Here is a 14,987-nt window from a genome sequence, read left to right as displayed (position 1 = left end):
TATGCTAAGGAAAATAAATCAGTCACAAAAGGACAAATAATATATGATTTCACTTACATGAGATACCTACTCAAATTCAATAGAGATAAAAGTAGAATAGTGGTTGCCAGAGCCTGGAGGAAGGAAGGGAAAGAGGGCTATTATTTAACAGATACGGAGTTTCATGTTAGGAAGAAGAAAAAGTTCTGGAGATGGATAAACAGTGGTAATGGCTGCACAAGATGAATGTACTTAGTACCACTGAACTGTACATTTAAAAATGGTTTAAAGGGTGCCTGGGTGGCTCAGTGGTTTAAGCCGCTGCCTTCAGCTCAGGTCATGATCTCAGGGTCCTGGGATCGAGTCCCACATCGGGCTCTCTGCTCAGCAGGGAGCCTGCTTCCCTCCCTCTCTCTGCCTGCCTCTCTGTCTACTTGTGATCTCTCTCTGTCAAATAAATAAATAAAATCTTTAAAAATAAATAAATAAATAAAAATGGTTTAAGGGCGCCTGGGTGGCTCAATGGGTTAGGCCTCTGCCTTCAGCTCAGGTCATGATCCCAGGGTCCTAGGATCGAGTACCACATCGGGCTCTTTGGTCGGCGGGGAGCCTGCTTCCCCCCCCTCTCTCTGCCTGTCAAATAAATAAAATCTTTAAAAAAAAAAAAAAAAGGTTTCAAAGGTGAATTTTATGTTTTCTATATTTTATCACAACTAAAAGGGGGGGGGGGTAAAATCCTACAGGTCTCCATCTAATCCCTTTCTCTGAGCCACTATGAAAATGTAAGGTAAAGGTTTCCAAGAGAGTGAGAGATGGGGGGACTCTGGAATAGGAAAACAAAATCCCTTATTTTTTAACTTTTCAACAAACTACATGGGGAAGAACAGAAATACAGAAAAGGGGAAAGGAAGGTACAGAAAAGGGGACAAGTAAAATCTGCCCCCATACTCTGCTGTTTATATATTTACTACTTTTAAGAACTGACAAAATAACCCGTAGACCAAAAAACGGTGGGGTTGTCAGATATACAAAGTACCAAAAAAGTTCATCTAAATTTGGGATAAAAAATTTTAATATTACCTGGTTTTTCTGGGCCTTTCCTAACAGGAAATGGAATGGAAGGATAAGCACGATTGGGAGAAAGGTTTGAGGGAAAGATAAAAAAATTGTGAAGGAAGGGCTAACCATACGGTAGTTTGGGGGTAACCGCAATATTTAGGGAAGAGGAAAAAATTTGCTCTTCCCGCTCCATGTTCCATCCGGCACCTCACCCTTCTGCCCTCGCTGGCTGTCAGAGCAATGATCACAGTGTTCTATCATCAGGCGGACCCTGCAGCACCAGACCCCGAAATATTGGGCCCCAACAGGGACTAAACTATGGAAAAGGCAGAGGGAGTTTATTTATCCCAAGCAACCTAAGAACAAAGAATTCATAGGACAGACAGGAAAGCTCCTCTAATTATGGAGTTTTGCCTAAAGATCCATTTTTATACATTAATTGGGTTCTGCCTACACAACAGAAAGTTGTGAGGAAAAACTGGGTAAACTACAAAATCAAACTTTTCTTGAACCCATCAGAGAGCTAAGGTCACAGGACAACCAAATAAATAATCAAGAAAAGACAACTCCCTCCTAGGAAAGACAGGATGTAAGCGCTGGCTCACCTACAGCAGAGCATGGGAAAAGACAGCGGGGCCATAAAAGCAGGTAAAAATAATTCATCTAAATTTGTTAATAAACTCAAGGCAAAGAGGGCTGGCATAGAATGTAGTATGTCTGGGAGCCCTAGACACAACAGGGCTCTATATTTGCAGTATCTTTGCCACAGACCTCCACACCAGGTACTCACAATATATGGGAACATATGATTAGAAAGAATCTTCTGTAGAGCGGGGCTTAAGAGAAGAGCAGCTTCTACCAGAGGAAAAATATCAAAGCCCTGACTGGATCCTTCTCCCCTAAGGAAAGAAAATTTTAAAGCTGGGGGAAGAGCAGCAAGTCCAGCCACGTTCAGGGCATAAGTGAAGACATTATTAAGGATAAGGGTAGAGTCAAAGAAAAACCCCTCAACCACTGTGGGAGGGGGCAGGAAACAGTTTTGGGCCCAGAATCTTAGTATCACTGCCTTCAGAGATCTCCTACCACTAAGGCAAGGCTTGGGAAACACTTTTCTAAATTAGACCTGAAAAAATGCAAGGCCTAATTTAGCACAGAGCGGCAATCACTGACAGAGCCCCATCCCTGACGTCCAGATACATAGGGCCTACCTACGTTGAGACTGGACCAGGACAACAGACATATTCCTGATTCCACCACCAGGTGAGCGAGCACAGATTAACATACAGTAATCTCCCACTGGAAATAATCAAGAACATCTACAGTCCACATAGAGGGACAAATGCACAAGGAAAGCCAAAAACTGAGTCAATCAGGTAAACTAAGAAACACTTTTTCATAACTCAATTTCTAGCTAATGGACAAAGTACCACTAGAGAGGTTTGAAATCAATGGTGCACTTAAAATATTCTTTGCAAAGAAAAAATTTTTGCCAACAACAAAACCAAAACTCAACTAATCCAGATCCCCTACACTAAGAAGCCCAGTCTCTACTGTCCTATTCATGATACCTAACATTTGATAAAATACTGCAAGACACACAAAGAAGAAATATATAACCCACTGTCAAGAGACAAAGCATTCAACAGAACCAAAAATCACTGAGGACAAAAACAGAAAAGTCAATGAAACCAAAAGTTAATTTTTAGAAAAGATCAGTAAACTGATAAACCTCTAGCAAGACTGAGGGGGAAAAATAAGACACAAATTATAAATATCAGGAATGGAAAGGTGAAAATCACTACACATCCCACAGACATTACAGGAACAATAATGGAATATTACAAAGAACTTTATGCCCATATATTCAACAATTTAGAAGAAATGGTCAAATTCCTCAAAAAACATGAACCAACAAAACTCACAGGAGAGGGGCACCTGGGTGGCTCAGTGGTTTAAGCCTCTGCCTTTGGCTCAGGTCATGATCTCAGGGTTCTGGGATCGAGCCCCACATCAGGCTCTCTGCTCAACAGGGAGCCTGCTTCCCTCTCTCTCTCTGCTTGCCCCTCTGCCTACTTATGATCTCTCTCTGTCAAATAAATAAATTCTTAAAAGAAAAAAAAAAACTCACAGGAGAATAGGTAACCTAGGGGACCTGGGTGGCTCAGTGGGTTAAGCCTCTGCCATCGATCAGGTGGTGATCTCGGGGTCCTGGGATTGGGCCCCACATCAGGCTCTCTGCTCAGCGGGGAGCCTGCTTATCTCTCTCTCTGCCTACTGGTGATCTCTCTGTCAAATAAATAAATAAAATCTTTAAAAAAAAAAAAAAAAAAGAATAGGCAACCTGAACAGTCCTATATCTATTTTAAAAAATTGAAATTATAGGAAAAATGTCCAAAACAGGGGTCCAGATAACTTCACTGGAGAGTCCTACCAAACATTTAAAACAAAAACAAAACACCGAATTGACACAAACTCTTTTAGAAAAAGGAAGGGAACACTTCTCAACTCATTTTATGAGGTCAGCATCATCCTAATAACAAAATTAAATGATACATATTAATTGGGCCAAATACCAATAAGAAACTGCCAATACTACACCTGCTATAACCTAGTAATATTATTTAACTTAAAATATAAAGGAAAGAGTTCTGAACATGCACATATTGCTTCATCCCAGTAATTTTATTTATGTTAGAATTTAATATATCCTCTAGGTCTTCTGTGGAGTTCCACTAAATATGTTCTTTTCTATTATAAGTAATACAGAATAAAACAAGTAAAGATTGGGAAATGAGTACACTAGGGAAATAAATCCACTACTAACAAATGAAAATGGTACAATTTAAGTAGATTACATCATAAAACAAACATAGCAATGGGGGCAATGACATGTTAAGCCTAAGAACTCATGACTTTGGGGTGGGGGATGAGGGAGTATATAATGTAAAACGTTTCCACTTTTTTCAACATTTAAACCAGATCTCATTACAGAAACAGAAAAAGCTGATTGCTCAACAATCTAAAACTAGGCAATGAAGTTTGCTTTCTATTTACCTGCAGGCCAGCTAAAAGGTTTGGGAAAGTGGGTGGGGGCAGAGAAAGCCTATTCCAAATGTTCACTATCAATTACAAAATTAATTCTGCTAGTTTCTCTATCCCCTTTATATTTCAGACTCACATCCAGCAGCCTTCTCGACACTTCTCAACACACTCAACAGGTGGCACCTCAAATTCAACTTACCCAAAACTGAACTCACTTTCCCACCCAACCCCCACATCCAACCCAAACCTTCCTACTATATATTTTCTACTATATTCCTTTTTTTTTTTTTTTTTTTTAAGTTTATTTAAGCAACTTCTACAGCCAATGTGGGACTCAAACTCTTGACTCCGAGATCAAAAGCCACATGCTCTGCAGAACTGAGCCAGCCAGGAGCACCTCCTATATTCTTGATCACAAGTAATGCTTCTACCATCTACCTAATCAACCAAACCAGAAATCATCCTAAACATCCCACCCATTCCTCCTCTCTCTTGTCTCCTATGTCAATCACCACATCCTTATTATTTAATCTCTGAAACATTTCTTAGTCTTGTACCCCTTTAAATCCATCCTCCACACTCCACAAATCTGCCTGTTCCTTCTCATTAACTACCTTCAAAATAAAGATTAAACCCCAGTATTAAAAAAAAAAAAACAAAACCCAGTATTATATGTAAAACCCTATACAATACACCTCCCCCAAGTGTTTTTTCATTGCTATTTGCTGCCCCACTCTATGTGCCCCAATGATTAAATAGTTTCCTGTCCACAATGTGCTGTATCCTGCTTCTGCTTTTCTCTACCTCAAACATTCTTCCAACTAAACTAATTCTTATCTTCCTCACTGAAAGCTCAGCTCTAGTAACATGCACCCTGGTAAGGTAAGTAAACACCTCCACATCCCTAAGCCTAAGGTAAACCTATGATTATCTCTACTTAAGCTCTCCACAAATCCTACTGAAATAATCCAAATATCTTTAGCTCCACTAGACTGTAAGAGTCTTGAAGGCAAAAATCTTATCTGTAACTCCAGTAACCTAGTACAAAAGAAAACTCAGCCTCTGTTGAGCTGAACCATAATTTTTCTCATTTTCCTCAGAGACGAGAGAATGGGGGGAAAAAACTATGTCACTAAAACATAAACAATCCTCACTGCAGCAATCAATTCCTGCTCACAAAAAGAGGCCTATAAATAAAACTAAAAATGTTCCTTCCTCATAAGATTTCCTTCCTCTTCACAAAATCTCTGATTCCAAGCAATATATGAAGCAAACAATTACAGTTACAAATTATCTTGTGTTAAGATTTTAATAATGTTACAAGCATAAACTCAATAATTTGCTACTGAGGTCTTGAGTTCACAAATTTCTATCAAAACAACAGAAGAGCACACTGCATATATAAAGGATTCCTAACAAATCAGCTAGTACTAAACGGATGTACATCCTTTAAACAAGTATTTGCTGAATAAAGCAGAGAAGAGGAAAATAAAAGTAGGTAATAAATATAAAGAAAACTAAAAACATCAGAAATCAAACTTCAAAGGAAAAGTCTGGGTTTTCCCATAAAATTTAGGTAAATATAAATAATATATCAACTATATAAAGAATAAATGCATGCAAGGTTATGGAATAGCCTCCTGAGGGAGATACTGAAGGGGTAACAGGGGGGTACCAGTCCCGAATCTATCATTAGTTAGCTGTGACACTGATCAGGCAATGATTAAGTCATACAATCATTCTAGCATTTCATTTCCTCAACAGCAGAAATTGTTACCGGACATCAGATCTGTGCATTTCACCACATGTAAATTTAAAAAAAAAAAAAAAAAAAAAAAAAAAAGGCTGCCAAAATGGGAAATGAGTCATTAATTCATCTGAGCTATTTTCATCCTTGTATTACATACAATCCATCCCACAGCACCCTAATTAAGACAAACATTTACTACATGTTAAAAAAAACTTCAAAATAGTTCATCATTAATAAAACAAAGACTTTACTGGACTAGATGACCCCTTTGGTCTCCATTAGCTCTAGAGTTCTATGGGTTTGTTAAATTTATACTATTACAAACGGTATCACTACTAAATTTATATTAAAAATTATATTATGAAAGAAAAAGCTTAAAATCACTCACTACCTTCATTGATACCAAATAACACTTTCTAAGTGTCAGCATCGGTTTTCAAGGTCTATATTTCTAGCCTGACTAAGCTGAAATCAACAGCTTCAGGTATTACAACTGTCCTCTTTAATCTCCACTACTTCCCTAAGCTTTCATTAAAAGACTTCAGAGAAGGAAGAGATTTCTCTGTCTCTCCCACTTATCACCTAATAAAAGTCAAAAGTCAACTAGAGCAGAAGGAGTTAAGTAGAGGGTATTATATAAGCATCAATTCTAATACAAGGAGAGTTTTCTTTAAATCCTTCTCTAAAAAAGTGTGTGATAAAGATAGGTGGTCTTTGGAGTTATTACTATTTTTTACACATGACTTGGTCTTTTTTTTTTTTTTTTAAGATTTTATTTATTTATTTATTTATTTATTTTTAAGATTTTATTTATTTATTTGACGGAGAGAGATCACAAGTAGACGGAGAGGCAGGCAGAGAGAGAGAGGGAAGCAGGCTTCTTGCTGAGCAGAGAGCCCGATGAGGGACTCCATCCCAGGACCCTGAGATCATGACCTGAGCCGAAGGCAGCGGCTTAACCCACTGAGCCACCCAGGCGCCCAAGATTTTATTTATTTATTTTACAGGCAGAGATCACAAGTAGGCAGAGAGGAGGTGGGGGGGGGGGGGGAAGCAGGCTCCCTGCTGAGCACAGAGCCCGATGTGGGGCTTGATCCCAGGACTCTGGGATCACGACCTGAGCCGAAGGCAAAGGCTTTAACCCACTAAGCCACCCAGGCGCCCCTGACTTGGTCTTTTTAATTTTTAATTTATATATTTGACAGAGAGAGAGAGACAGAGAGAAAGGGAACATAAGCAGGGGGAGTGGGAGAAGCAGGCTTCCCGCTGAGCAGGGAGCCTGATTCAGGAATGGATCCTAGGGTCCTGGGATCAGGACCTTAGCCAAAGGCAGACATTTAACGACTGAGCCACACAGGCACCCCTGACTTGGTCTTTTTCTATTAGCTAACATTACAGGATTCCTCAGAAACTACAAAAATTAATAAACTTATAGTCAAAAGCATTTCTCAAAATACAGAGAAAATACAAAAAATAAAAGAGCTGCTGAGTTACGTTAATGAAATTATGTTTTTTTCCTCTCAAAGTTTTCTTTGATGAACAATAACAACAAAGAATGCTTTTTCTAAATCCATGATCAATTATTTTTCTCTGGAGAAACAAAATATGTGGACTGTTAAATTAGTGATGATTAAAAGACTCTATGAGAATAGAGAACATTATTCAGTTTGTTAATCACTGAAAATACCAAGGCACAGTTTTTCAGATATATGTTTTAAAATACTACTAACAGTACCCCAACTTAAAACCTAGTATATCCCCAGAAGAAATACCCTTGGAGCAAAATCAATGTATGTTATGGAGAGCATGAGGTAGTTATGTCCTGCTGAGAACATTTTTATTTCTTTAACCTAATCTTTAACAGAACAGTAATCTGGAGATTGTTTCAATTTTAACTACCTTCAATAAATACACTTTAAACATCTTGTAAAAAGGGCATTCAACTACATGGTTATGAAAGAAATTCCCTAAATTATACTTTATAACATAATGTGTTAGCAAAAATATGATTTCTGAATTTTTTTAAAATTTCTGAATTCTTAATAATTGAGTACCATAATATTCATGAGAAACTTTTATTTTTCCTCAGAAAGCACATATGAATTTTGTCACTCTATTCTATCATTTTTTCACCATATTACTTCCTTTAGAGAACACTTATATATTCCAACATTTTTGCTTTTTAATTTGCTGGGTCACCTGTATAAATCTACATTATAATATACTTATTAGATACATTAACAAGGAAAATTGGAAAATAAAAAAAGTGAATTTAATTTTAGCAGTATTTTCCAAAGAGTGCTTTTTATTTAAGTAGTTCTCACCAAAACTGGGAAAGAGGAAAAATATAGCTACTTATTTATACTCTCTGATTAAAACTTCTATTTAAAGAAAATTAACTTAAAAAAATAAAGAAAATTAATTTTATATTAAACCTACTCTCGGGCCAGTAGAAATCTGAAACCTGCAGAAAACATTAATTTATAAAGAACCAATGATGGGTGCCTGGGTGGCTCAGTGGGTTAAGCCTCTGCCTTCGGCTCAGGTCATGATCTCAGGGTCCTGGGATCGAGGCCCGCATCGGGCTCTCTGCTCGGCAGGGAGCCTGCTTCCTCCTCTCTCTGCCTACTTGTGATCTCTCTCTCTCTGTCAAATAAATAAATAAAATCTTAAAAAAAAAAAAAAAAGAACCAATGAGATGTTGACAAAAAGGAAAATAACTAAAAATCTTTAAAATTATGTAGTAAAAACACCAAGGCCTTTGCCCAAAATACACTTATAGTATCTGAAATAATCCCTACTATTCTTATACTACCTACCACATAAAAACTAGTCATTTTGATGGAAAGAAACTAAAGACAAGCTCTATGAAGGGTGAACTTTTTTTTTAAAGTAAACTCTACCCCCAACATGGGACTTGAACTCACAACCCCAAGATCAAGAGTCACATATTCTATGTGAATAGAAGCTACCCAGGCACCCAGAGTGAATTTCTATTTAAATCACTAATAGGGGCATCCGGCTGGGTCGGCAGAGCATGGAACTCTTGATCTTGGGGTCATGAGTTCGAGTCCCACACTGGGGACACAGATTACTTAAAAATAAAAATCTTTAAAAGTAAATAAATAAATAAATAGTCAAAGGCAAGGTATAATCGTAATTCTCTAACAGAAATACCTTTTGTTTGCTCTGACTAAACAAATAAAAATGTATATTTCCTTATTTCCCAATAAGGAAAACGTGCATGATTGTTTGAAATGTGATTGTAAATATTTTTCAAATAATTTTTATCAGTATCTCAGAAAATTAAAGGATTGTATAATTATTTTATTTAGCAAAATAAACTATAGCAGGCACTTGTAATATCAGTGAGAGGTTAATCATACATATTTGGGGAATACCAGGAAGAAAGCAATTATTACTAAAACAAATAATCATAGTTTTTTTTCTCAACTAAAAAGATACTTACATGTTCTGGATATTTTTAACAAGTAATATACTCAGGGCACCTGGGTGGCTCAGTTGGTTAAGTGTCTACCTTCAGCTCAGGTAATGAACCCAGGGTCCAGGGACTGAGCCCCCATCTGCTTCTCCCTCTCCTTCTGCCCTCCCCCATACCCTGCTCACACATGCTCTCTCAAATAAATAAATAAAATCTTAAAAAAAAAATAAGGCATACTTTTAAATTCCTACTTAAAGATTACTTAAACTGGTTGACATGAGAAACTTAAAATATTAGGTTATGCTGCTAACAGGGTCTTAATCTTCCCTTTATTTACTTTTAGCCACAGCTCTGCTTTTTTACTTCCCAAAAAATTTGTTTTAAAGATTTTATTTATTGGAGAGAGAAAGAGAGAGCTCGAGTGCATGAGCAGAGGGAGGGGCAAAGGGAGAAAGAGACTTCCTGCTGAGCAAGGAGCAAGGACCCTGGGATCAGGACCTGCTTCAAAGGCAGAAAGACCCTTAACCAACTGAGTCACTCAGGTGCTCCCCGCCCCCGAAGAATTTCTTGATATGGAAGTACTTAGTCCAAAGAAAAAAAATTCTTCCTACACTATATAAGCAACTATTACTAAATATTAATCTCAATTATTTCTGAAGTATTTAAGAGCCTTCTAATAGCAGTTTTATGTTTCTTTAAAGTAGTAAACACATTTCCTTGTACTAAAATTATTACAGCTATTACAAAAACCTGATTGCTAGAACCTCAAGTAAAAGTACTGCTGATGATTCATGTTTAATCTAGACATACTTCCTTTCCTACAATCTCCCTAAATTAATACAGGAGAGTTTATGAATACCATAAAATAAGGAATCCAAAATATATTCAAATGGCCTATAGTAACCTTATAATAAAGTTAAAAGACTCATTTTGTAAAAATTTTACAACACTATTTTTTTTTAGTGGCATACCAGAGTTTCCCTTCACTCTTCTAAAAATGCCATACTAACTGGGGGACCTGCAGATGAAGGTAACAACAAAAGGGCTGGCCAAACCTACAAGTCTATTTGTCTTTACAGTTCTACCATTCTTCTTTAGACCACACTTAGTCTCACCCCTCATTACTGTCAGATTCACAAGACCGCTAAAGGACCCCAAGAAACCCAAGCTTCTCACTACAACTTAACCCCCACCATGCCTTTCTCTGCTAGACAGTGTTCCTATATGCCACACCTCTCCTAATCAGTGAGTACCTAAAAGGTTACTTCTACAGCCACTGCCTCTGAACGCTCACCTGTTTGTGGTATCAGCAAGTTTATTTGATAAACTAATATGGGATAATATTGCCAATAAAAGATAATAGCTTAAAGTTTCTCTTACAGAGAATTTATGATTTTAAACAGATCCTTTTAAAAAGAATTCCATAACACAGGACAGACACAAAGTTTGGCATTGGCAATTCTCATACTACAGTCCACCACCTAATCTACCTATCTGTAATGTAGATCCAGTTACAATTTAACACAGTTTAAACTAAAAATTAATGTATTCCTATACAACCAGTACTGAATATACGTCTGGCTTAGATATATACCTCATGGGAAATGTCAAATAAGTGAAAACTAAAACTACAACAGTATGGTTTTATCATAAGTCCTATATCTGTTAAATCTTCTCATTTTCAAAGCAGAGCAAATGACCCTTTGTATTTAATCCAGTTAAAGTAGTCAGGTAATTTTTTTTAATTTTTAAAAAATTTTAAGTAATCTCTATATACCTCTAATGTGGAGCTTGAACTCACAACCTCAAGATCAAGAGTTGCATGCTCTATCAACTGGGTCAAGCAGGTGCCCCTAAAATGGTCAGATAACTTTTTAACCTACCCAGAATAATTACTTTAGCATACCATATATGAGACCTTCTCAGAACATTTGATATTTATGACTTAGTGTCTTTTTGCTTTATGCTTTTCACAACAGCTTGGTAAGTTTTAAATATAATTACAGACCGTTTACTTCAAATTCTAACAAACCACTTTATTCTTTATTGCATTAATCCAAAGTACAGTCTCCTATGACCGAGATAATTTAATACCATTCCATTCAATCTGCAATTAATTCTATAGTTACAAGTCTAGAGCTTAGTACATCCTTCTGAACAACAGGTCCAAGTTATTTTTTTTAAAACCAGAACTGTATGGATTTTGTTCTGCAATAATCTTGTGAAGAAACCTCTAGACCAGAAATCTCAAATATGAGAATAGTTAAATAAATTTGAGAGAAAAAAAATTTCCCCAATTCTTAATTTCTTAACAGTGGAAAAAGAGTGCCATTACTAGCTCAAATGAAATGCTGGAGACATTATGTAGAATATTATAAAACATACCAATCCTATTTGGAATTTCTATACAGCAACAAGTCCACAGAGATTAAGGACTACACCACTTAGAGCTCTTACAACCTTTCAACCCATACTGAGAAGAGTATGAAAAGAGCACAGGTACTGAAGGAATGCAGAATTAAAACAATTTGGGAGAATTCTTGAAGACAAAATCTATTTACAATTTACAATCTATTTAATCTATTTAATAGATTTACTATCTATTTACAATTACAAAATCTATTTCCTTAACTCAGCTAACTATAAATCAAATTTTACTTAAAACGGTGCTTTATAAACTACCCAAAAAGGTCATTAAAATAGAGATAAAACTTACACCCGTCCAATAATTTACATTACTTTAAGTCACATATTTGGCCCTGTTCTTTAAACAAATAGGCTCAGCAAGTATTCAATACGCCCTCACCTTCACTTCCCATCCCCTATTCTTTTGGTCTTAGAAGACAAGTATGAGGTTCAAGTCAATCCTAAAAGACTGCTTCACCTAAGAGCTACTTTTGCCTTGACTTTCTTTATGACCTTGGGGGGGAATCTACCAAATGACAACTATAATGAAGTGGGCATGCTCTTGTTTATCACTGAAATTTAACCCCAGTATGCTAACATTAGTGAAGTCTTCTAAACTGAACATAGAGAACTGAAAACCTTTGAGTTATAAACGTCGACTGATGTGTAACATGAAACATATTTTTAAAAATTTAATTTGACTAGTTAAAGGGGGGAAAAAAACTATCAATGCCCCAAATTCAGCAAGATGGAAAACAAATTCTGAAAACACCAACAGCCTCCACATTTCTTCTCTTTAGGACAACTGGTCTGCAAGGTTAAAAAAAAGGGGGGGGTATAAAACTAGCTTTAACTAGCAGTTTCCTTGCTTTTATAAGGATTACATTTGGACAACAAACGAAAATTAAAAACTTGGCAAAGAATGGGGAAACTGTATATAAAGAAATCTACAATCTGAAAACTACTAAGATAAATCTATCATTTAAGCCACTAATTTGTATACCCATATTGGGCAGTAATCATGGTACCGCTTTATTAGCACTAGAAAAATAAATCCTTGCCTTGGAGGAACATTTACTAAGTACATTTCATTTCAGGATCTTAGGGCAGTTTACGAGCAGTATCTCTTTAGGCTTCCCTAAGGTACTCTAAAGTGCTTAACATCATTCACACATCCAGCCACCACTAGGGTGAGAAGTAAATAAACACGATTTACTTATGCAATTATTTACCACAGAATTCTAGTCAAGAATGAAAAAGTAAACATCCACATAGTCACTTAACACCCAAAGAAACCGTCGAATACTACGGCCGGCCGATAACATTCACCCTTAATTGACCACTACAGAAACCACAGGCCTTCCACATGGGCTGTCCTTTACTACCACTCTTGATTCGAGAAAGTAACAATGTCAACTCAACATTTTATCAGTACAGAAGATAATAGAACTTGATGAAATTTCTAATTCCAGATCCTTAAAAGATGTTTATAAAAACTGAGAAAGAGCAACGCCCCCCTAAAAGCGCCCTACTAGAAGGCATGAAATATCAAAAACATTAGGTGGGCCAAGATTAGAAAAGCTGATCTAACCCAATTACCGGGAGGGACCACAGGATTTGGGACTAGGAACGTGAGATCGGGGTGGGGGTGGGTAGCAAAGTGAAATCTAACCCCAGAAATCACAACACAGGCCGCAGCCTGGGAGCTGAAGCTGGCGGGAAGTGAGCTCCCTTTCTGTTCCCAGGGGAAAGTCCAGAGAAGAGCGGCTCCACAAGGCGCACTTACAAGGCGCCAACAGTGCATGCCTACCAAGGCACCGGAGCCGCTGGAGAACCCGGTTAAGAAGGGGAGGAGACCCCGGCAGACGGCCCTGGAAGAGGAGGAGGACTAAGGTTGGAAGCAACGGCAGTGTCTGGACGAGGGGGATTACCTAACTGTGACGACAGAGAAGTGTCCTCAGGCTCCGGCGATGGTCCCGACTGCGCAATGCGTGGTGTCTTTCCCGCTTAGCCCGCAGCAGCAACAGAACCAGCTCCTTCAGCCAGTCGCCATTTCCCGCCTACCGACCTGCTGCACCGCACGGACAGAGACCCGGATGGAAAGCGGCCTCTCCGCGCAGGCGCCTTGACTTCCTCCTCCCCCTCCCGCCACAATTCCGCGTGGTGGGAGGGAAGGAATGCGGGAGGCCTCAGAGGCAAAAAAAAAAAAAAAAAAAAAAAAAAAAAAAAACCACAACAAAAAACAAAAAACAAACAACTTTTACTTCCGTAAAGAGCGTTGGAGTTCCTGCCGCCAGAAGACGCTCACAAGCCAGATTCCCGACAAAAATTGAACGCAGGCCCTTGGGACCGAATGGAGGAACAAGGACAAAACCAATCAGGATACGCCAGGGCCTAGGGGTTATTTGTACTTTAGGGGCCTCCGTAGCTGGTTGTATAGTGATTGCAGGGGGAGTAGGGAGTAAAGCGTTGGGAGTGAAGAGGCGGGGATCCGAAGGACGGTTTTTCCTCCCGCGGCTAACGGAACTGCTTAGGCAGGTGGGAGGGGGAGCGCGCCCTCGCCCCGGAGGCGGGGCTTAGGAACGCGTCGTTCACCCTGGCGGCTAGGGTTTAGTAACTCAGGCGCGCCAGGTGGGTGGAGCCAAGTGGGACGGGGTGGGACTAACGCCTTGGCGCGCAGGAGAAGGTAGTGTGCAGAGAGCGCTGCCCGAGGCCGTGGTGAGATGAATCCTTCCATCTTTCCAGGGATCCCAGTGGCCCTTTAAGGTCCTCTTTCCAGCTCTCTGCCTAGAGAGCATTGCAGTCGCCTGTGGATCTGTCATACGACTTCAAACGATGTCGACGGTGGTTCTGCCAAGAAGTCTGATCATTCAGACAAATGGGTTCCTACCTGCATGCCTGGGTCTAAAGACCGACAGCCTCACCGGGTGAAAATGTGTCAATCCAAGCGTCCAGCCCTAGTGGAATATCAGAATACCAAGCGTAGTGGCTGGAAGAGTATCATCTGTTTACTAAAACTCCGGGCCATTCACATTATTCAATCAAGAAATATTTATTGAAAAAACAGTATGAGGACCATACTAGATGCGGGGGATACAACAAGGCAGACACGGACCCTGCCTTCCCAGAGTTCACAGTCTATTGAAGGAGAGAGACATGTAAACAATTTAAATACAATGTGCTAGAATGACCACAAGAATTTTGACAGGCGTACAACTGGGGTTCTGGGAGGGCTTTCATGAGATGACATGAGGATTTGATGTTACAAAGGAAGGGTGTCGGATGGAAACAAATGGAAAAATCCAAAAA

General features: G+C 38.6%; 1 protein-coding gene across 6 annotated transcripts in view; it reads right to left on the bottom strand.

The window, feature by feature from the left end:
• Positions 1-14,176, bottom strand: part of CTDSPL2 (CTD small phosphatase like 2) — a 79,430-nt gene extending 65,254 nt beyond the window's left edge. The window contains exons 1-2 of one of the 6 annotated variants that reach the window (XM_047735752.1): positions 13,610-14,175; positions 58-113 (exon numbers count right to left, since the gene is read on the bottom strand). The gene's annotated coding sequence lies outside the window, so the exon portion shown is untranslated. Of the gene's footprint in view, positions 1-57; positions 114-13,488; positions 13,510-13,609 lie in introns of those variants that run through there. The other 5 variants (XM_047735756.1, XM_047735750.1, XM_047735753.1 and 2 more) reach the window with 5 other exon arrangements.
• Positions 14,177-14,987: the final 811 nt, after the last annotated feature.

Source organism: Lutra lutra, chromosome 7, assembly GCF_902655055.1.
Source record: "Lutra lutra chromosome 7, mLutLut1.2, whole genome shotgun sequence".
NCBI classification, from domain to species: domain Eukaryota; kingdom Metazoa; phylum Chordata; class Mammalia; order Carnivora; family Mustelidae; genus Lutra; species Lutra lutra.
The sequence above is the reverse complement of the archived record's forward strand: the minus strand, read 5'-3'. Positions and strand labels throughout refer to the sequence as shown.